This window comes from Muntiacus reevesi, chromosome 1 (genome assembly GCF_963930625.1).
Source record: "Muntiacus reevesi chromosome 1, mMunRee1.1, whole genome shotgun sequence".
NCBI classification, from domain to species: Eukaryota; Metazoa; Chordata; class Mammalia; order Artiodactyla; family Cervidae; genus Muntiacus; species Muntiacus reevesi.
Genome location: NC_089249.1, coordinates 282,575,079 through 282,598,894, shown reverse-complemented (window position 1 = coordinate 282,598,894; position 23,816 = coordinate 282,575,079). Strand labels below are relative to the sequence as shown.

The following is a 23,816-nucleotide window of genomic DNA, read 5'->3' as shown; positions in this document are numbered from 1 at the left end:
TACTGCGTCTGAGACTGGGCCTGATGCGTGTTTACAGCGGTGTGCTCAGTTAGCCTCTTATGTGTGACCGACTGGTTTCTGGCCGCGCTGGGTCTCCCTTGCTGCACTCAGCCTCTCTCTAGTTGCAGGGGGCAGGGGCTACTCTTCGTTGCGGTGACTTCCCTTGTTGTGGACCGTGGATGCTAGACCACGGGGACTCGTAGTTGTGGTGCTTGGGCTTAGTTTCCCCGCGGCCTGTGGAGTCTTCCCGGACCGGCGATTAAGCCCGTGTCCCCTGCCTTAGCAGGAGGGCTCTCAACCGCTGAACCATCAGGGAAATCAAAGAGGCACTTATTGGAACGCCGTATTTAAAATCTCATCTGAACGACTGGGCCAGTGAAGGTTATACAATATGGTTTTCTCAGCTTGGCTTCCGTGCAAGAAATGCTGCCTTGGGCCAAAATTTCTAAATCTAAGTGCCATTGTCGCTTAGTGAGAGACTGAAAATATCTTACAGTTAACTTTCTATAGAAATATGATATATCTGTTATACATTTCAAGATACAAATTGGAATCTGTGGTTCAAGCAGCAAATTTATAACATATACTTATTTCCTCTTTCTTCCTAGACCCATCACATGGCAGTAAAGAAATAAGCCCACATTACATTTTGAGACATTTCTTCAAGATAAAAAGGAGGAGCGCCTGTTCACAGATTAAACACAGCAAAGACAGGACAATTCCGAGGATGGTGTGGCAGTGAGAGGGGAATTCTGGTTTTCCGGCAGAAACTCAGGGGAAGCAGGTTCCCTGGGGAGGTGGGGGTGCAACGGGGAACCAAGAGAGAGGCTGACGGCCTGGTCACCTTGTGAACAATGCCACCCTACAGCCTCCTCCCCTTTCTCTCCTCCCCGATGTGCAGGCCCCCAAACCTTCAGTTCAGCTCAGTTCAGTCACTCAGTCCTGTCTGACTCTTTGCAATCCCATGGACCACAGCACGCCAGGCCTCCCTGTGCATCACCAACTCCCGGAGTGTCCTCAAACTCATGTCCATAGAGTCGGTGATGCCCTCCAGCCGTCTCATACTCTTTTGTCCCCTTCTCCTGCCCCCAATCCCTCCCAGCATCAGGGTCTTTTCCAATGAGTCTGTTCTTCACATCAGGTGGCCAAAGTATTGGAGTTTCAGCTTCAGCATCACTCCTTCCAATGAACACCCAGGACTGATCTCCTTTAGGATGGACTGGTTGGATCTCCGTGCAGTCCAAGGGACTCTCAGGAGCCTTCTCCAACACCACAGTTCAAAAGCATCAATTCTTCGGCACTCAGCTTTCTTTATAGTTCAACTCTCACATCCATACATGACCACTGGAAAAACCATAGCCTTGACTAGACGGAACTTTGTTGGCAAAGTAATGTCTCTGCTCTTTAATATGCTGTCCAGGTTCTTCCAAGGAGCAAGCGTGTCCACGACATCTAGTGTATCAAATCCCGGGGATGACTCCCCCGGCCACAGCATTGGAGTCTTCCGTAGGGACTCCTGCAGTCGCTCCTCTGTGGTCTTCAGTATTCACTCCCATTATACTCTACCCTGTAGCGTGTAAAAATGCAAGAGAGAGTGTCAATCTCTCCCTAGATTAGAGCCATCTAGTGACTTCCCAGTGCTCTTAGGATGAGGACTACAGTAATTAGCTTGGTCTAAGCTGCCCTGTGGGCTTCTTTGGTGGCTCAGAGGTAAAGAATCTACCTACAATGCAGGAGACATGGGTTCAATCCCTGAGTCGGGAAGATCCCCTGGAGGAGGGCATGGCAACCCACTCCAGTATTCTTGCCTGGAGAATCCCACGGACAGAGGAGCCTGGCGGGCAACAGTTCTCGGGGTCACAAGGAGGCGGACACGATTGAGTGACTTTAACACACATGCATGCACGCAAGAGGCCCAGCAAGGTCTGGGCCACCAACCTCTCCGGGCTCGTCTTGCACACTCTCACATTTGTTCTCTGCACTCCATTCACAAAGGCCTTTCTCTGGATCGAAAAGCAGTACTCTTTCTCCTGCCCCAGGTTCTGGCATCTGCTGCCCTGCTGGTATGTCATCGCTTTAGCAGGCTGTATTTTCTTGAATCTTCAGATTTCATTTCAAATGTCACTTCCCCCGGGGGAGCTTTCTTGATTAGGTCAGGCCCTAGGTCTATCATTTCTTGTACTTTTCCCTCCACATCAATCTCTTCAGTTTTCCGACAGCAGGAACAATGTGTATTTTGCTTATATCCTCAGAACTTGACAACACTGCCCGGCTTACCATAGTGCGTCAGCAAAGCAGACCTTTCCTCTCAGAGCCCTGGCCATCTCTCAGTTCCTGGCCTTGCCTCAGAGTGTTTGACCTTCTCTTTCACAGGAAGGACACAGTGAGCTGTGCCAGGCTTCTCCTTGGCCAGAGAAACGAAGCAGGTCACCGTTCCCCAGAGTGGGGGTAACGAGAAGGAATGGGCCATCGGCCCAGCGGGACCTCGCCCTGTCTCACCCTGGCCGCCTTTATGGCCCTCTGCACACTGGTCTGCAGACCAGAGGTGGTAAACGCAAGCCAGCGAGGAGAGTTCTCCCCAGGAGAGTAAACCCCAACGCTGACACCCCCGGTTCACTGGTGGTGAAAGACCACCCCAGAGGCAAGGCTGCCAGCACAAGGAGCGAAGCTCGTGCTCCCTGTAGAAGGGGCAGGGGTGGCGGTGAGAAGTGTGAGAAGCCATTCAGAAGTCTCTGAAATAACGAGATGGGCGCTGAGCCAACCATTCTAAACACATTGCCCTATTTAATCCCGTCAACAACCTGTAAGCTAGGGAGTATTATTTTACCCATTATACAAACGAGGAAAGACCCTTGGAGAGTTCAGCAACTTGTCTTCATCTCACAGCTAAAGAACTGGCAGAACCCACTTTCCAGTGCAAATCACTGTGCTATACAGCAGCATCATTGGCGCCATGAACCTTCTAGTGGTGAAAGTGGTGCAGATGGCTGCCATTTACCAAAGCCAGCATATTAACCAGGCAGTCAAGACATGCTGCTAGGCAACTTTTCTAGCCAATGTGGACTACTGTAACTTTTTTAAAGTGACCAACTCAGTATCTTTGCCTCAAGTATATTCATGGTTGTGTTAAGGCATAACATGCATGATTTTAGGTGTTCTGGGTACTGCCGCAAGAATTGTTATTCCAAGGCACAGGAGCTATAAATGGTTAGAGAGGACATAATATGTTCCATTATTGAAAAGTTTGCCTTGAAATCTTTAGGTCAGTAAACCCTACAGTTGGGTCTGTATGGACCATTTGGAACAAGTTGCTATCAAGTACTTCACCTGTGGCTATAGTTTGTTGAAACTTCTAACTGGGGTGTGTGTGTGTGTGTGTGTGTGTGTGTGTGTGTGTGTGTGTGCAAATCTACTTCCTAAAATTAGACGATTGCAGAGGCAAAAAGAACTTCCTGTTTTTCAGATATGAAAACCAAGATTTGGAGAGATTAAGTGAATTCTCTTAAAAAAAATTTTTTTTTTCCAAAGAAATTCCCAGAATTCAAGATGATTCTTAATTCATCAGGATAAAAATGGTTCAGTGGATGGGGAGAGCATTTAGACATTCCTTTTATAGCTTGGTTCAAATGAGATCTTTTAGGACAAGAAAACCTCTTTCTGGGTTCCTTTTATCTATACCTCACCTGTCTACAGCTCTAGGTATTAGTTTTTGCCATACAAAAGCTCTAGACTTTTTAAATCTGTCCAAAAAAAAAAAAACCCTACCACCCTTGTTATATAAGGTACCCTGAGAATTGAACATAAGCGATACTGGGCAGTTAGATGACCTAATATGAGATGATGACTATCAAATAGAGAAAATCAATTGCCTTCCTTTCCTCCCCAGAAAGTGCCCTGTAGGGGATAGATAAGTGCAGGCTGTGAATAGTTTATTACTTGGTTCTTCCTTATGGCAGACAGCCCTGAAGCTGACCAAGTACCAAGTAGTCACTCAGCCAAAGGTCACTTTTTCTGGCCCAGCAGCCTTTCCACTTGGAAATACAATCCGGGTCTAATGTTGATTTGAAAGGAGAGGTCATTATACCACACGGCTCCAGGCATCAATGTTCTGAAGATTTTTAAATTGTGCTTCTTTTAAAAATGGACTCAAACCTGTGGCATTTGTGCTTTATTGCTAGTGAAAAGAGCTGATTACCATGGTTAGCGTAACTGCTTTTATTGAGACGTGGAAGCCAAGTAGTAGAAAATAAATCCTGTAGCTCTATGTAGGAAGTCTGAAATATAATTCATCGCTTCAGTTAGCTTTCAGAAATAAAAGGCCTGGGGACAGGGCTCTGGTTTCTTTTGATTACCATTGTCCATGAAATCAGATAAGGGGGCTAAGTAGGGTCTAGAGAAGGTCACTAGGGGTTTCCGGGCCAAGAGAGGGACCTCCAGACAGCAGAGACTCAGGTTCAGTAGCAAAAGATGAGTTCTGGGTCACCCTACTCTGGGCAGAAAGGCTAGAAACCCCACAGACAATTGGGTTTACATTTACAGTTTTAAAAAAATACCTGCCCTTGAGGCTAAATCTAAGCAATTCTACTGGAATTGGGAGAGTGGTGGTGGGTAGTTTAGTTGCTCAAGTCATGTTCAACTCTTTTGCGACCCCACGGACTGTAGCCTGTCAGGCTCCTCTGTCCATGGGATTTCCCAGGCAAGAACAGTAGAGTGGCTTGCCATTTCCAGAGGATCTAGTGGAACCTACATTTAAAGATGCAATTTTTATCTCCATTCAGGGAGAGCACTCTTCCCCTTTTGAATTTACTGATTGTATCAGCCGTGTTGGCCACGGCCAGTTCAAGTTCACTCATTTGGCATTGATTCAGGTTTGGCTCTTTTGGGGTCAATTAGCTCCAAATTGAATAATATTGATTATTAAACATGATGTATTTTCCTAATTGCAACCCCTGTTTAATCTCTAACACTATATATATATTTACAATTTTTTTCCTGAGGTAACTTTGGCTTATGACATTGTTTCATGTGTATAACAGAATTTGACTTTTGTATACACTACAGAAATGTATATATATACTCACCATCAAAAGTCTAGTCTCCATTCATCACCATAGTTAACCCCGTTTACCATTCAGGCTTTCCTCCCAAGGCCCCGTTTCCCCACTGGTGACAACTGATCTGTTCTCTGTATCTGTGTGTTTATTTTTGTTTGTCATATTTCCATGTATGAGTGAAATCATACAGTACTTGTCTTTCTCCATCTGACTTATTTCACTTAGCATAGTACCCTCAAGGTCCATCCATGTGGTTGCAAATTGCAAGATTATAGTCACAAATTTCATAACACCTGCTTGAATATATCTCCCAAATCTCTGAGTCTATGCAGTCACTCTTAGAACTAGACGAACTGCCTATTTCATAATTCAGCCCATATTACTTGAAAAGGGACAATGACTCAGCCACAGTGTTTACACATTTCCATGGTTTACAGTTTGAAACCTAACTGTTGGCAGGTTATTCCACATGTCTAATAATTTTTTCGGGAATCTCTCTTGAGTATGTGAATATACTTTAGAAGTGAGCTCTTGAAGCTAGCTTGAATTTGTGTGCGGATCTTGTAGTAGCTTCCTGCTATATTAGCCATGGTTCTTTCACTTGGACGACCCCTACTTGTCCCACCTGGTAGCACTGCAGCTTCATCGAGGGGCCATCACTTCTGTAACCCTTACTCCTTGGAGGGACAGCATTGCAGGCCATTTTGAATCACGTGGAGCTGAAATCAGAGCTTTGGTTCCTACTGTATTTCCATGAAGAAAATGCAGTCTCAGTATTATGCTGACTAAAATGAACAAGGGGACTTTCCTGGGGCCTAGTGGTTAAGACTGCCTCCCAGGACGGCGTTGGTGCTCCAGTGCTTAAGCATCCACCTCGCTGTGCAGGGGGTGTGGTTTGATCCCTGGCGGGGGCACTGAGACCCCACGTGTCACGGGGCACGTAGGGCCGCACGGCATAACCAGAGAGCCTGTGCACTCCCGCAGAAGGGCCCGCGTGACGCAGCAAAGACCCCGCGTGCTGCATCTGAGAACTGACCCAGCCAAACGAACAGTTTATTTTTTAATAAAAGGGGGATGCTGGGGATGTGGATTCGATCCCTGGTTGGGGAACTAAGATCCCACATGCTGCAGGGTGCGGCCAAAACTTAGATAAATAAAATGAACAAGGGATTTTGTCAAGGAATATAGATGCGTTCGTGACGATTTATAGATTAATCAAATCATAAGCTAGTGGGAAAACTGCTACAAGTCTAAGGAGAGGTCTATACTGGTATCGTGAGCAGAGTGGGGCTTCCTCAGTGGTTCAGTGGTAAAGAATCCACCTACAATGCAGGAGAAGAGTTCAATCCCTGGGTTGGGAAGATCCGCTGGAGAAGGAAATGACAACCCACTCCAGTATTCTGGCCTGGAGAATCCCATGGACAAGGGAGCCTGGCAGATGGTGAGCTATAGTCCATGGGGTTGCAAAGAGTTGGACTCAACTGATCCACCCAACAACAATAACATAAGGGAAGTAAAACACATCAAGAAGAAAAATAGTAAGATTCTAATAAAGGAAAAAGGAAAGGAAATTATAGTGGCTCAGTTGTGTCTGACTCTTTGTGACCCTGTGGACTGTAGCCTACCAGGCTTCTCCGTCCATGGGATTTTCCAGGCAAGAGTATTGGAGTGGGTTGCCATTTCCTTCTCCAGGGGAGCTTCCTGACATAGGGATCGAACCCAGGTCTCAATCATATGAGCCACCAGGGAAGATTCTAATAAATGAAATGCAGAATGCACAAAGAGATAATCCTCAAAGAGTAAATACAACCAGTAAACAAGCTTGGAGAAATGTTCAGTCCTTATGTCCCTACCAGTAATCCAAGAAATGCAAATTCTTAAATGAAGATACTGCCTTCATTCTTTAAATCAGCAAAAAATTAAATGACATTAAAATAACCAGTGCTGCTTAAGTGACAGAGTCTGTCACTTTGATCCAGGCTGTCATTTTACTAGCTCCTTCTCTTAAAGACTATTTTGACAATAAACACTGAGAGAATTAAAGCCAGGCATACTTTTGGTTCAATTCCTTCTAAGAAAATAATCTAAAATGAAACAAAATCGCTTGTGCATAAAGATATTCACTTCAAAATTATTTACATTAGCAGAGGTTTGAAACAAGCTCAGTAGTCAAAAATAGGAAAATGTTAAGCAATGCAATCATGAATAATTATTCCTATAAAAAACTGCTTATAGACTTCTGGTCAGTATGATAGTTTGATATTCCTTCTCCACCTCAAGTACATTAAAATTTCACTTAAAAAATTTACATTTATAAATAGGCTCAATTTAAAAAAATGTTAAACCTCAAAGCACAAGTTGAACAGTGGCCTAAATACAGCCAAAATGAGGTATTGAATTGGGAAACCTAGAGAACACACTGAGAATTCCAAAACAAGATAAAAAGATAGAAAACATGAGTAAGATATTGAGACATTGAGACTGGAAAGATCAGGTATAACATATAGCCAATTGAAATTTCAGGAGTAGAGAATAGACAGAATGGGAAGAGGCAATATGTAATTAAAAAATTGCTTAGATTCTCCAGTTGTAAGGAGACATGAGGTCGAAAATAAAAAGGACAGGCCAAAATGAGGGGAGTAAAACCAGTGCACGTCTAACCACATCACAGTGAGGCTGCGAGCATCAAAATTACAGAGAAAATCCTGAAAGCTACCAGAGAGAAATTCTGGATTACCTACAAAAGAAGAATAACGGCCTTGGGTAACTCACCTCTAAGGCATAGTCACATCATGATAAAGAAAAATCTCAGTGGTATTACTGGAAATGCTGAGCCTCTACCAGTAGTTGGATTTCTCAATGTTGCCTGTTCTTTGTACCTACAAAGATTATATATTTCTGTGTAATTTTGCACTCTGATGCCTTACTGAATTTTCTCAGGGTTTACATAGTGTCTTACTTGATTCTCTTATTTTATTCATGTATATAATTTTATCATCTAAAAATAATAATACTTACATCTCCTTTTACCAGTGTGTACTCATTTTGTTTCTTGGTCTTGTCTAATGGTGTTAACTAGAACTTCTGAAACAATGTGAGTCAGCCATGATATTTTATCTTGCTCATCACTCTAAGGGCCATTTCCAGTACAATCTTAAATTATTTAAGGGTGGATTCATCTTTAACATGAGAAAGCATATCCACTATTTCCTGCTTTATTTATAGATTCTTATGAAAAATAAATGTTGAGCATTATTAAATACATTTTCAGCATGTGCAAAGATGATCATGTGATTTTCCATTTTTGTTTATTAACATGCTAAGTTATGTTAATAGCTTTTTCTGATGTTGAATTATTCGTGCACTTCTAGATAAAATGTCACTTGGCCGTGTTTTATTATCTTTTTAATGTGCTGCTGAGTCTTGTTTGTTAATGTCTTATTTAGATTTATTACATGGATATTCATAAGAAAGATTGATCTGTCATTTACTTTTTATTCCTTTTTGGTTTTTTGTTGTCATATTTGGGTTCTGGTATTTCTATCTTCTCACTTTATTAAAAGAATTTGGAAGCTTAATTTGTTTCATATGCTCTGTAACAATTTACATAGCACCAGAATTATCTGTCTTTTAGGAGCTAAATAGAATTCTCCTGTGAGAACATCTGGATCTGATGATACTTGAGGGATTGCTTTTTGACAACTTTTCATATTTCTTCTCTGGTAATGGCTGTTTGTATTTTCAAATCTCTTCTGAGATTCTTTTTGTTGTTGTTGTTATTTAAACTTTTTGTGTAGTAAATTAATTATTTAATTACATGTCCATCTTTCTTCATGTGAATCCCTCTTTGAGAGGAATAATGTCTTAATTATTTATGAATTAATAATGCTTGGCAAATAATTCTTGATGCCCAATATATGTTTATAAAATGAATGAACTAGTGGATTGTGTCCATCACAAACCGACTCTAACCTGTATGAGACAGAGGTGTTGCCTCTTCCTGTGGTTTTATTTTCTATGCCATGCAAATTCAAAATTGAGATTTTTTTTTTTTCCCTCAGAGTATGGAGAGAATGTAGTGTTTTAGACCTGATACATTATGAGACATCATTAAAGTGCTATTTCTCCCAAAGAAGTTCTGCGAGTGTGGCTGCTCTTCACGGCTGGATCGACCCTCCCGGAGCCTCTGCTTGGGAGACATCCAAGATGCCACAGCTGCCCATCCCTTGTCAGTACTGTGTGCTTGCAGACCTCACAGTTTGTAGATTTGCTGTTGGTATCAAACTCTTCTAGCTAGGCAAGAAGGATTTCTCTCCGGGTATAAAAACCGAGGGTATTTTTCAAAAAAGTAACTTTTAGCCGAAACCCACTGAACACTGTGTGTTTATCATAATCACATTCCTCCACTCTAGTTTTTACATCTTCCCTCTAAAACCTCAACTTGAACTCACAGTGAGTTCTTAAAGCTTCAGAAAAATACAGTGCTTTCTGACATTTTCCTGGTTTGCTTTTCCAGGAGAAGAGTTGCTCAATTTCAGTGAGATGTGAGAAGGTGAAGGAGGAAAGTGCTAAAGATAAAGAGAAGAGCCACAGAATGATCTGACCCAATATGTCTTTTTTCCCTCATGTTCACAAAAAATAGTTTTATTTTTTAAATTAACTTTTTTTCTTTTTAAATTAATTTTTATTGGGGTATAGTTACTTTACAATATTGTGTCAGTTTCTACTGTACAGCAAAATGGATCAGCCAAACATAGAAATATCCCCTCCCCTTTGATCCAGTCTGAGTCTTTAGAGTGCCACCAGCCTTTCAGAATCCGTATTCCAGTGGTCTTTCACCTTCTGATGGGCTTAATTTTTCAGAATGTTGGGGGGTGGGGGACTGTGTGATGACAAAGGCCAGCTCCTTTGGGTGGGGCTAAGCAGGTGGGAGACCTTCCGGGTCTTCTGATTGACTGGGGAAAGCCATTGCTTTTCACGCAGCCCGAGGAAGGGATGTTACCGCAGGAACTCTTGAGACAGGAAGGAGGGGACACCATTCCGCTTTGTGCTGTGAGAAAACGCGCTCAGAAAGGCCAAAGAGCAAACACCTACAGAGAACAGAAGGACCTGCCGCTGGCGGCTGGAACGAGGCTGCAGGCAACGAAAAGGGGCCTTTGTGTCACTTGTGTCTCTGAAAACATGGATGGCTGCTTCTTGTCCTCTATCAGAAAGGATCGAGAAATATCGCTTGACAGAGTCTTTGAGGCTGAACCTTCACCCTTATAATCTGGGGGAAAGTATTACATCTGTGACTTCCTGAATCTATTTTATCTCTATTCAGAGTAAAAATACAATTAGGTTATGGCAGTTCTCTCCAAATATTAAGGTCTGGGTTTCCTGCTATTTTAGGGGGGGAAATGGTAAACAACAAATGATCCCAGCATGGACAACATATGTTTGGGGATATAATAATTTCTACAACTACTGTTTGAACAAAATTTACATTTTTAGTTCAAAGTGTGTAATGTCAAGGCGAAAAAAGATAATTTTCTGAAATCTAAGATATTTTAAATCCCTCCACATTTCAAAATGAGAAGCTAAAACTTTTCTTCAAATTCAGGCCATCACAAGAATTCTTAAAAAAACACACTTCAGGAGACTCTTTTCTTTCTGAGGGCTGTTTGCACAGTCTGTGATGACTAGAGGTTTAAAGGCATTTGGGGTTGTTATTTTCTAACTGTCTGATAATCTAAATTGTGTTGATCATATGATTAAGTTATCATCTCCTTAACACTAAAACCAACATTTTTAGTGTTAAAGTTCCACTGATAACTTTTGCCTAACTGAAGAAAAAGTAATTCACCCCATTGTCTCTTTTTTAAAAAAAAAATTTATGTGTTTATTTAGCTGTGCAGGGTCTTAGTTGTGTTATGTGAGATCTTTTAGTTGTGGCATGTGGGGTCCAGTTCCCTGACCAGGGATTAAACCCAGGCTCCCTGCATTGGAGCTTGGAATCTTAGCCATTAGACCACTTGGGAAGTTCTTACCCAGTTGTCTTTTAAATTCTTGCAGCCATTCTCTTGGCTTTCCCTACAGCGGTAGAATTTATGATATCACAGAAAGAATGGCCATTTTCTTTGCTTCAGTCACTATCTTTTAGGACTGGTTAACAAAAATATAAACAAGTCTACTTTAAAATATTAATACATAAAAGTGTCAAGAGATTTAAAACAAGCTTTGGAAGGGATCCACAACTGTTCCTCCCTCTAACCTGAAGAGATGCAGATTATGCAAGATAACCAAACAAATTCAGGATTAAAAAACCCATGGGATAACTACTGATCCACAAAAATCAAACAGGAAATCTCTGGCTGAATTCATGTGATTACTGTGGTGCACAACTCTAATATTAAATTGCTTCTGTTTAGCACTACATAACCAATACTCTTGGTAGTGGGCAAAGAGCTGAACGACCTTGCTAACTTAGAAACTCAACTTGTGACTGCAGTCGTGGTATAGCCAGGGCTTCCTGTGCGGCGCTAGTGGTAAAGAACTCACCTGCCAGCGCAGGAGACGTAAGAGACTTGGGTTCAATCCCTGGGTTGGGAAGACCTCCTGGAGAAGGGAATGGCACCCCACTCCAGTATTCTTGCCTTGGAGAACCCCATGACAGAGGAGCCTGGTGGTCTACAGTCCATAGGATCACAAAGAGTCAGACATAACTGAAGTGACTTAGCACACACCACAGCCAGCGCTTCTACAATCAACAGCAGAAAATAAGAATGTTTTCTTGTAATAAATATTAGCAAAAGGTATATGTATTTCTGTTCTTCAGATGACTGTGTCAGTTTAATCTAATTTCAGTTCAAAGATCCATTTGTCTCTCGTTCTGCATCAGAGGCAAAAATTACTTTATTTGATTAACTCTGAGGACTGGGGAGAAGTCTTCTATATATCTTAATATTCAATTCTAATGCATTCATTAGGAAGAACAATTCCATAACCTCAAGTAAATCGTTTCAAATTGGAATGGTCAAAACAGAAAAGTTAATATCCAAATAGAATTTGGTGTGTTACATAAGCATGTGCAATCATCTAAAATTAAAACTAATCACTTCATATCAGAAGCAGTAATAAAAGCCAAGGTTCTGCCTCATTGTTCTCCACTGAAGCGTGAATAATTTATGATTCACGTAAGCTTTCCTTCTCCCCTGAGTCTTCCATAAGATTTTACCAATTTTATTATTAAAACTGTGTCTCTGCAGCATTTCAGCTTCATTAGAATTGAACTGATAATATGTGTTGTACCTTCTGATATTACTGTTTGCAGTTCTGTCCTTAAGCCCTCATGCAAAGCAGACTATGACCAGGTCTCATGTAACAAAACAAAATTTGAGGGCCTGGCCTTGCTTCAAGGCTTCTCATTCTCCCTGAATCTGACCTGCTTCCTCTCCATATTTTCCAGTGTTCTCTTTGAATTCAAATCTTTTCTTATTCAGAAATATCTGGTCCCATCTATCCTTCCCAGAAAGCTGCCAATAGTGGAAAATTAAAATTATCCTCTTTTATAATTGAAAACACCTCTTCTAATAGTATGTTTTACTTCTCAATAAATGCCCCCATCAATACTGTCCCTAGTTTGATCCATCACATATATACATTTTTTTAATGTTAAATATTTATTGAGTTTTTACTGTGGGTGATGCGCTAAAGACAGAAAAAACTCAAACTTTGCCTCCAAGGAGGTGACAGATGGAGCAGGCTGGATATTGAAACACCAGCGGTAAGAGGTGCTATTTCACAGAGAGCAGAAATGTGAAAATGACAGGCAGGGGTGGAGCGATTGTGTCTGCACACAGACACGACTGAATCACTCGGTGTCTTGGGGAAAACTGAAGAGGTTTCTGCCTGACTGATTCTATTTTCTCCATGAAGCAGAAGATGAGATCATTTCTTGAGAGTCACGGTAGGTTGAAAGATAAGAGGAGAGTAATAAAGGCTTGAAATGGTTGCCAAAGTGATAGAGGCAGACAGCTACTCAGGGGAATGAGGACCAATTCCAGGTACCATGAAAGACTGGCATATATCTGGAGGTCACAAATCTGTGACAGCCCCACAGCAGCCTGACTGAGTGGTTCTTCTCCACGGCAGCGACCGTGAGAAGAAGGGAGCAGAGCAAGCGGTGCTCTTGTGTCACAGATCTCTGCCAGAAGGAAGGAGGTGAAGCCAGCACAAGGCTGATAACCTGAGAAACAGAGGATGGACTAAGGGGCAGGATACTACGGAGTGAGGCACTATGAGAACACAGTGGTCGGATGCGCAGGGGTTTAACATTTCAGTGGGCTCCAGTGTAGTCCAAGGATAAGCCGTGGAGCAGGTGACTAGATGGAAGGAATTTGGGTGGGGAAGTACGCAACAATTCAGGGAAGTTTTACAAAGCCCAGCCCGGTGTCAGGTACTGTATTAAGTCATGAATCGGACCCTATACGAATTAAAAAAGTTCAGAGTAAAACTGGTAAATATCCCATTTAGCATGTGATAAATAGTAACCGGGGCTTCCCAGGTGGATCCGTGGTAAAGAATCCGCCTGACAACGCAGGAGACGCAGGTTCAATTCCTGGGTTGGGAAGATCCCTTGGAAAGGAAATGGCAACCCACTCCAGTATTCTTGCCTGGAGAATCCCATGGACAGAGGAGCCTGGCAGACTACAGTCCATGGGGTTGCAAAAGGGTTGGGCACAACTTAGGTACTAAACAACTACAACAAATAGTAGCTGAGATGAAATGCCCAACTATACGAAGGAGAAAGTATGGTCCACAGCTTGGTAAGTTCAGAGAAGACTTTGCCAGAGTTATTCAAGGGAGTGCAGTATTAGGAAGCAGACGTATGACAGTGATGAAGAGAAGCTAACAGCATGAGTCTCGTGATTGGCAAGTGAGGGCTGCAAGCCCCAAATGTGTTCAAGAGGAAAATTATATCTCCCTTCCAACAGCTCTGGCTGCCCTAAGTCCCACCTAAACATTTCAGCACATCATCACCTCCACTGCTGGCCTGAAGTACCACTTTCGACACTTCAGTTTCCTCTTTAAATCCTTCCATTTCTTTCCAGCTCCTTCACCATTAAAATAAAAAGCCTCCGCTCTCACATCACAGAGAAATGGATGTCACGAGGGCCTTTGGCTCTCCTTTCCCCACTCCCTGACCAGCAGTATTTCTCACCGCCTGCCCACCATGTACTTCTGCAGTATGTCATCTGCTTCCCTTCTCTGATTCACAGACACTCGTGCTCATTTCCACATGTTTTGCTCATCTGTGATATTTCTCCCAAACTTCCCTTCCAGATTAAGTCACTTTTCACAGCCTGCCTGAAGATCTGTGGCTCCCATGATGCCTTTCCTTGACTATTTCTGAGTTATTTTACTGCGTATTGTGGTCTTTAGAACTGTGTTATCTCTGGTATTCTCCAGTAGTTCAGCATCTTTTCAAGTAAGATCCCCGAAGTCTTGATGTGTACCTCTAGATTCCCACACTGATTTGTAGACAGTTGAACACAGAATAGGTGTTTGAGAGGCAAATTAATCTGGTAGAAAGTACCCGAGTCAGGAGATCCCATTTTTAAATTCAAGCTTTACCGGTCAGGCTAAATTCTCTTTACTTGTGAATTGAGGAATCTGACCCATGATCACTCAGATCCTCTTCACCTGCTATAGTCTGATTCTAGCAATACTAATTATTTTATTTGACCAAAAGGTCTGATAATACATATCATGCACATCATATCATATTGCTCTTTTTCTAAGATACTATCACATAGCATGTACCATATTTAATAAGATTTATACTAAATATTCAAAGTACACTTTAATTGTAAGAATTAAGCTCAATGTATGAAAATATAAATATTCAAATATTTATAAAAAGTATTCATTCATTCAACATTTCAAGCACAATTCTAGACACTGTAGGATGAAGTGGTAAATAACATAGACAAGAAGGATTTTTTTCTCTTGGACCTTATATTCTAGTGGACACAAACAGATAGGTAGGTAAATATATTAACAAAAGGGCTTCCCAATAGCACAGAGGTAAAGAATCCCCATAGATGCAAGAGACAGGTATATGATCCCTGGGTCAGGAAGATCCTATGGAGGAGGAAATGGTTACCCACCCCAGTATTCTTGCCTGGGAAATTGCATGGACAGAGGAACCTGGCAGGCTATAGTCCAGGGGGTCATGAAGAGGTGGACATGACTGAGTGAGCATGCACACACACATATAATATAATGTCACATGCTATGTCATTCACGTCAATAACTGCTATGAAGAAAAATAGAAAACAGAAAAAGGATAGAGTCATGGGTGATTTATGTGGTAGTCATCTTAATTCCATACAGTAAAGATATGGGCCTTCTTGCAGACATGATGTAGACACGTATAGATGTAAACAGATACGGGTATAGATGTACAGATAAATACAGATGCTAGCGTTCTGTGTACAGTGCCATGTGCCACATAATGAGCTAAAGTGTGTCATACTCACTAGTTTATTTAATCTTCCCAACAATCCTTTGAGATACACTATCTCATTTTATAAATGAAAATACTCATACTCGGATTTTAAATAACAAATCCAAAGTCACTTCACTAAAAGTGCCAGTACTGGAAACAACATTCTATTTGCATGTCATTTGCACAAGCAAACATGTTGCATTGAGTTTCTTGTACAAAAATATTCTAAACTGAAATAGGAAAATAAGCCATCATGTATGCTGATTGCCATCTTTTTACTTTAAATATATCTTAAAAGGTCAGTCCTTTGCATATTCAAGAATTGTGATGGAGGGCCATACCAACATAAAGGCCAAAAAAATAGCTGAATGTAGAGATCTCCAAGATATATTGGTATAAGAAAAGGCAAAGTGTAAAGATGTAATATATTATGCAGCCATGTGTATATAAAAGTGGATGGATTTTTTCATGTGTGTGTATATGCATAGGATACCTCTAGCAGGATACAAAAAAAATATTCGTATCAGTGGTTGCCCTAAAGATGAGTAAGAAGGAGGCTTATTTTTTACTGTATGTAATTTTTAAAACTCTATGTGCATGTATTACTTGTTGAAAAATTGGTCTGAAAATTTTAATGCAATAATTAACATCAAAAAGACACCTGAGGACTTCGCTGGTGGTCCAGTAAAGATTCCACATTTCCACTGCAGGGGGGGACACAGATTCAGTCCCTGGTCAGCGGAATTCCACATGCTGTGTGGTGCAGACAGAAAAAAAAAAGACACCCGAAATTATTGAAAGAATAAGCTTTTGTAATTAGATCCTTTTCTTAATAAGACACACAAATTTTCCATGAGAGAGCTTTCACTAATGTGTAACCACAGTGAAAGTTAATATTACGAGAAGCTTGGCCTACTTTATGATTGTTGAACCATGATCCTCAAGAGCCAAAGAATAAAAATGGACACTTGGACAAGTAGAATAGGAAGTGATGACACTGGAGAGTAGGAAGTTACAACATAAATGATCTAAACACCACAGTTAGAAACAGTAACTCTCCACCAAGCATCCTCGTCATAATAGAGCCCTAAAAGTTGCTCGTAAGTAAAACAGAATAAAGATGTGGATTATTTTTTAATCCTTTCCTCTTGTAACAGTTTTCCTTCAGAGTTTCACGTCTCCACTGAAAACTTACAAAGGGACATGTTATACACAAGAAAGTGGTGGGGAACAAGAGAGAAAATACCAGAAAACTGCATAAAATTTCAAGAATGTCAAGCTCCAGTGTTATACTGTTATTAATGTATTTAAAATGTAAAGTGTAGTTTATACTAACCATTTGCCCTTTTGAGTCATGAAATGTAAATTTGTAGGTAATGAGCATGTAAGAAATTCTACCTAATTCAAATGCATGCCTCTATTAAAACAGGTGGAGTCCAGGGTACAGCCTCACCACTGGGAATTCAGATCTGGAATTAGTCACTCTTGGGACTCACTACTTGCCATTCAATGTGAGTGCAACTGAGAAACCATTTATCTGGCAATCAAAAGCCTTTTATATGTTATATGTGTCAGCTTTGTGTAGTAAGTTAGCTCTGTAATTAACTCTCCCTTATAAAAAGCTTTGGACAAGGGTGTGGACATACAGGTAAAGAAAGATGGCCGGTTGTTGCTTTGTGTCATTTTTGTAAACTAGCTGTAGAATCAGGAAGAGAAAGGGGCTGGGTCAACACAGGCTGGAACACAACATTATACGGATATTTAATTTCTGACATTGTTTAGAAATAAGTGACTCTGGTTTGACATTGACCCTGCATCCACAGAAATGTGAGCTCCTCACTTTGAAACTTCACTCACAATGGTAAGGTTGCCTCTCAGTTTTCTTCCTTACAGAGCAGGTGACACATTGAGATCACTGTCTACACTAAAAAAAAAAAAATAGTGTACATATTTAGAACAGAAATTTCATCAGCATAAAACCACTTGGGCTGAAATGAGATTCTTTTGACCTTATGTAATTAGCATCGTGTTGTAACCAAACACTCCGGATAACTTTGAGTCTTTCACTGGGTTCCATAAATAATTAAGCAGAGACTCAGATGGCTTACCCGATTAATGATATAAATTTTATTTCCAAGAAAGATTTTATTCATCTCTAATAAGTGTTTACCATTTTATGAGTTTTTTTTTTAAAAGAACATTTGGAATTTGGGTCAGGAAAACCCAAGGGATTTCTGTGACTCATTGACAAGTGATCAGAACAAGAGTAAAATAACCTGGAATGTACAAAAATAAACAGAGCAGATTTTCCATTAAAGTGGTTTCATAACAGAGAAAAACATATTGGAAAATATTTCCTTTGATAAAACATAGAGAGGATTATTAAAAAATGTTTTTTTAATAGTTGGAAAAATGAGATGTTCATGATTAGAGAGCTCTATTAGTCATATATCTGGACCGTATACTTGAAACAAGAAACCTTCTATCTGAAAAAAATGCCCTGAAATCACCTTCTGCTACAGATGGCCTTTATCGCTCAGCTTTTGTATAAGCAACTAGATATCTGAGGCCAAGTTTCCTTTAAATCCCTGCAAAGGTGTATGTGAAAAACTGAGGAATACTTTTCCCACCCACTGCGACATAGCATGACAACATCAACCCCTTTAAACAAAGAAGGCTTGTGCCAGAAGCAATGATATGTACAAAGAAAGGCCAACAGTTTTGCTCAGATCTCTAGCCTTCTTGTGTTACTCCATCATCCCTGACTGAATAATGTCATTTATTTTCTACCAGACACAAGACAAGATGATGGGAAGAATATAAAAAGGAACATTAATAATATTCTTTTCTTCTCTATACTGAATAAGGAGCATGCAATTGCTCAGAACAAATAATAACGTAGTGATAATAAGCTTGCATTCTCCCAAACACAGAACAATAAGTGCCAGTATTTGATCAGCTCTCCAGTGCACGGGAACGGCCGTACAGTTATAGACAGTTTGAATGGGGAGTGATTCAGGTGGGCCAGAGTTAGAGTCGTGGAAACATTAGACTGTGAGATGCCTTTGGAAACATGAGAGGGTTGAGGCAGGTAGGAAAACGTGCCTTAACTCGAAACAACTATTTAAATATTGCATAAGTGCAAGAACAAGCAAGGCACATTCAGGAAACAATGCTAAGGCCAATGATTGTCTTGGGCTGGCTACAGAAAGAAGAGGGGGCCAATTTAGAAGAACAAGTACTACAAAATATAGAATAGGGATTTGTTCCTCTTGACATCGAACACCCTCACTGAAAGGTCATGAACAAGGTAGTAAGCAAGGGAAAATAAATTATGCATAAGTGCAGAGCTTAGCTATATTAAAAGTCCCTGAAATTTTAAATCAGTTATAAAAGCACTTAACCAAAGGTCATGTCCTCATCTGGACGTAGTTGAGGAAACATGAAAGTAAGCAACAAGGAACCTTTGAAAATCCAGAGGGGAAAAAAAACACAAACCCGTACGCTAAGATTATTCAATTCTCCATGAGAAAATTGACGCTCACTTAGAGGTTGTTCACTCTTAGAGAAAATCTAACTCCTCTCTTCATTGCAGATTAGAAGCGAGGAATTAAAAGGGGTAGCTTCTAGACTCAGGCATTCTGACCGCTGTAATATCTGAGAGCTGACAGTCTGACAATCAAGAAGGAGGCAGAAAAATTATTAAAAACAGCCAGAAATTGAGAGATGTGGTAATTGTTTACTTGAAACTGAGATCAATTACCTCAGTTAAAAAAAAAGTCCTCACTAAATCATCTTACTGCTGTATTTTCACTTTCTAATAATTTTGTTTCTGTAATAGAAGCTCATACTGTACAATAGAAGCCAAAGAGAATGGTTTAAAAATGTGCCAAAAAAGCCTTTCTGTGATTTTCTGACCAATTTCAGATGTTACATCCTTTACTTAATTTCCCATTACAACATGTGGTTATACTTACACTAGAAATCTATAATATTTGCTTCAAGGGAGTTAAACGAAGGCTATTGTACCTGTTGAACTACAGTGTCTTCCCATGTAATGCTGTAATCCTATCTTTGCCAGGAAATAAAAAAATTTTAAGTAACAATGTTTAAAGGCATATGTGGTCTGGGAAAATGTCTTTTTTTTTTTTTTTTTTAACTAGGGAGAGTTCTTGCCAACAGAGTTCTCTTCTCATTGATTTCATATCATACAAAGTGTTCTAAGTGAACACATAAAAATGGAAATTTCTTCCAGGCTGAATAAAATCCTGATGCAGCAGTCATACTTTGTTGCTTTTCTGTATTAACCATTAACCTACAAGAAACTGAAAACGATAAGGTCTAGTCTAGAGTCTTGTGTTTGTACCTTGGGCTGTCAGACCGTGTCCAAATGGGGCTGAAGAAAAAAATAAGGAGGGGCTTTCCTGGTGGTCCAGGGGCTAAGACTCCTTGCTTCCAGTGTGTGTGTGGGGAGCTGGTGGTGGGGTTCAATCCCTGGTCAGGGAATTAGCTCATACATGCAGCGACTAAGAGTTCCCAAGCCACAACTAGAAAGATTCTGCATGCTGCAAGGAAGATCCAAGATCACACGTCCTTCAGCTAATACATGGTATAGCCAAATAATAAATAATTAAAAAAAAAAAAAAGAAAGAAAACAATGAGGATGGTATCATGGAGTGAGAATCCAAGGACCTATTCTTGGGCCATAGGTTGTGATGCCTAGTATTAAAGCATTTTGAGTACTTATACCTAAGCAGTTACAAGTTTATGACCTACATTAACCCATTTAATATTTTTTTAAGTCCTATTAGGCAAGATTAGGGCTTCCCTGGTAGCTCAGCTGGTAAAGAATCCTCCTGCAATGCAAGAGACCCCAGTTCTATTCCTGGGTCAGGAAGATTCACTGTAGAAGGGATGGGCTATCCACTCCAGTATTTGGGGGCTGGTAAAGAATCTGCCTGCAATGCAGAAGACCCGGATTTGATCCCTGAATTGGGAAGTTCCCAAGGTGAAGGGAAAGGCTACCCACTCCAGTATTCTGGCTTGGAGAATTCCATGGACAGTCCATGGGGTCGCAAAGAGTCGGACATGACTGAGTGGCCTGCACATTCAGGCAAGATTAATATTATTTCTATTTTAAATATGAAGTAACTGTGGGTGGGAGGTTAGTAAATTGACCATGATCTGGGGAGCAAAACCTAAATTCAAAAAACTATTCACCACATAGGAACTCTTCTTTTTATTAATTACTGTACTTTTCAACCAAATACTAAGATTAGTTTAAAAATTATGGAGTTGACAAGATGATATAGCACCTGCAGTGATTATCAGCACCAGCTGGTTACAGCTCTCTGCCATGCCAGTTTTACAAAAAGAACAAAGGACAGTAAAGCAGAATTCCAAAACACAGCACCAGGAACCTGCATCACAGTTGCTGATCTTCAGGAACATGGCAACAGCTGATTTTGTGGGAAGAAAGTGAAAGTCGCTCAGTTGTGTCCGACTCTTTGCGACCGCATGGACTGTGCAGTCCATGGAATTCTCCAGGCCAGAATACTGGAGTGAGCAGCCGTTCCCTTCTCCAGGGTATCTTCTGTCTGACTCTTTGCGACCGCATGGACTGTGCAGTTCATGGGAATTCTCCAGGCCAGAATACTGGAGTGGGCAGCCGTTCCCTCCTCCAGGGGATCTTCCCAACCCAGGGATCGAACCCAGGTCTCCCGCGTTGCAGGTGGATTCTTCACCAGCTGGGCCACCAGGGAAGCCCTAATTCTATGGGCTCCTCCTGATTAGCTGAGGTCCTCAGTGTAACAGTACTTCCTTACAAAGGCAATATGGCCACACAACTGCTCATGAGATTCAGTCTGTGGTCACTCTAATGAACTAGTCTGTGTTATTCAGGGTTCTTTTCATTGCAAAGGGCAGAAACCACCTCAACTAACTTACTGTAGTTTTAAGGGTTCACCACTGGCTTCAGCTGAAGCTTGACCTAGGTGCCCAAACAATGTAGTTTGTATGTTCTCTGCCTCCCAGCGCCCCACGCTGCTTTCATCCTCAGGCTGACTTCAAGGGGTAGCAAAATGAGTATTAGAAGGTCTAGGTTCAGCATTCCCAGAAAACAACGAGAGTTTCTCCTTCCCAGTGATTCTAACAGAAAGTTCTAAACTGAAGCTTGTGACTCCGACCGGCACGCCTGGGCCACATGTCTGCCTCTGAACTAGTCTCTCTGGCCAGGGCATATACTGCTGTCATCTGTCAGGTGCCAACCACTGGCTTCCAAAGAAGGTTCAGCCCCGGCTGGCTCACAGGCCGCATCAGTGGAAGAGTGTGCTTCCCCCCAAAGAGAATGGTCTTACCTCAGGATAGGGAAACACGCTGAAGAGAATAAGCCACAGATGTCCATCATCCTCAGCCTGGCGCGCCGGAAGACTAAGTCGCCATCCTACCACGACATTGTGAGGAGATGAGGGAGTCTCCGTCAGAATGTCTCTCCTACACTGAGCTATCCTCTGGTGAGTTAAGGCGAGAGTGAGCCGGAGAACGTCAGCAAGGCTTCCCTGGATCAAATCTGTGCCGAAGTGTACACAGGGCAGCAGCAGAATTCCGGCCAGCCGTGGCGACCTGAGATGGGTGGCCTGAGATGGCGGCCTGAGACGGGCGGCCTGAGATGGCGGCCTGAGACGGGCAGCCTCAGATGGCGGCCTGAGATGGCGACCTCAGATGGCGGCCTGAGATGGCGACCTCAGATGGCGGCCTGAGATGCGGCCTGAGACGGGCGGCCTCAGATGGCGGCCTGAGACGGGCGGCCTGAGATGGCGGCCTGAGATGGCGACCTGAGATGGCGGCCTGAGATGGCGACCTGAGATGGCGGCCTGAGATGCGGCCGGAGACGGGCGGCCGGAGACGGGCGGCCGGAGACGGGCGGCCTCAGATGGCAGCCTGAGACGGGCGGCCTCAGATGGCGGCCTGAGATGGCGACCTCAGATGGCGGCCTGAGACGGGCGGCCTGAGATGGCGACCTCAGATGGCGGCCTGAGATGGCGACCTGAGATGGCGGCCTGAGATGCGGCCGGAGACGGGCGGCCGGAGACGGGCAGCCTCAGATGGCAGCCTGAGACGGGCGGCCTCAGATGGCGGCCTGAGATGGCGACCTCAGATGGCGGCCTGAGATGGCGACCTCAGATGGCGGCCTGAGATGGCGACCTGAGATGGGCGGCCTGAGACGGGCGGCCTCAGATGGCGGCCTGAGATGGCGACCTCAGATGGCGGCCTGAGATGTCGACCTCAGATGGGCGGCCTGAGATGGCGGCCTGAAATGCGGCCGGAGACGGGCGGCCTGAGATGGCGGCTTTGGGCAAACGCAGCCTTTAGCACAGAGGGTGGAGAGGCACTGCTACTGAAGTTCTTAGCCACGCCACAGTCAACAGGCTGAATTCACATGGGTGATTCTTATTGTGAAAGGAACTGCAAGTCGTGCGTTCCTCAGCCTTCGCAGCTTTGAAAATATGCAGAAAGCAATGTTGTCAGCAGGAATACCTTCGAATGCCAAGAATTCTATTCGGGAATAAAATATGAAAGAGTTTCTACATTTTCCCGTACACAAAGGTTATTCTGATTTAACTCGGTTTGTCATGCTGCATAGATTTCCATTCATTAGAAGTTGCAGTCACCCAATTCAGAGAGTTCTCTTCTTATAAATACATTGTATTTAAAAATTTCATTTGTAAGTCAATGCCTTTAAAGTTGGAATCTATTTTTCCATTGAAGATGTATTATAAATGGTGACTGGGTTCCAAGGCTAACCCATGAGTATTAATTAAGTAATTTGGATATGCTAGGTATAGCTGCTTGCTTGCATGCATGCTAAGTCACTTCAGTCATGTCTGACTCTTTGCCACCCAGTACACTGCAGCCTGCCAGTCTCCTCTGTCCATGGGATTCTCCAGGCAAGAATAATGGAGTGGGCAGGCATTCCTCTTTCCAGGGATCTTCCCGACCCAGGGATCAAACCCATGTCTCTAACATGTCTTGCACTGGCAGGCAGGTTCTTCACCCCTAGTACCACCTGGGAAGTCCAGGTATACTGCCTATCACATTGTAAAACACTTAATAGGTATACCAATCATCATTAGTTACAGTAACATGAACAAAATGATCAAATTAAAATTATTTAAAATAATAAGAATTAAGCTAATGAACATTTAGAAAAATGATAGGGGGGACACTCAGTTACTATGAAAAGTCAAGCCCTACTTCTTTTAATTCCTAAT

The 23,816-nt window shown here is 42.2% G+C and overlaps 1 long non-coding RNA gene across 2 annotated transcripts in view; it reads right to left on the bottom strand.

The window, feature by feature from the left end:
* The window catches only part of LOC136169155 (uncharacterized), a 37,229-nt gene extending 15,227 nt beyond the window's left edge, over positions 1-22,002 (bottom strand). For both annotated transcript variants that reach the window (XR_010663389.1, XR_010663390.1), the window contains exon 1: positions 21,903-22,002. This is a non-coding gene — a long non-coding RNA (uncharacterized lncRNA). The remainder of the gene's footprint in view (positions 1-21,902) is intronic.
* Between the last annotated feature and the right edge of the window lie 1,814 nt (positions 22,003-23,816).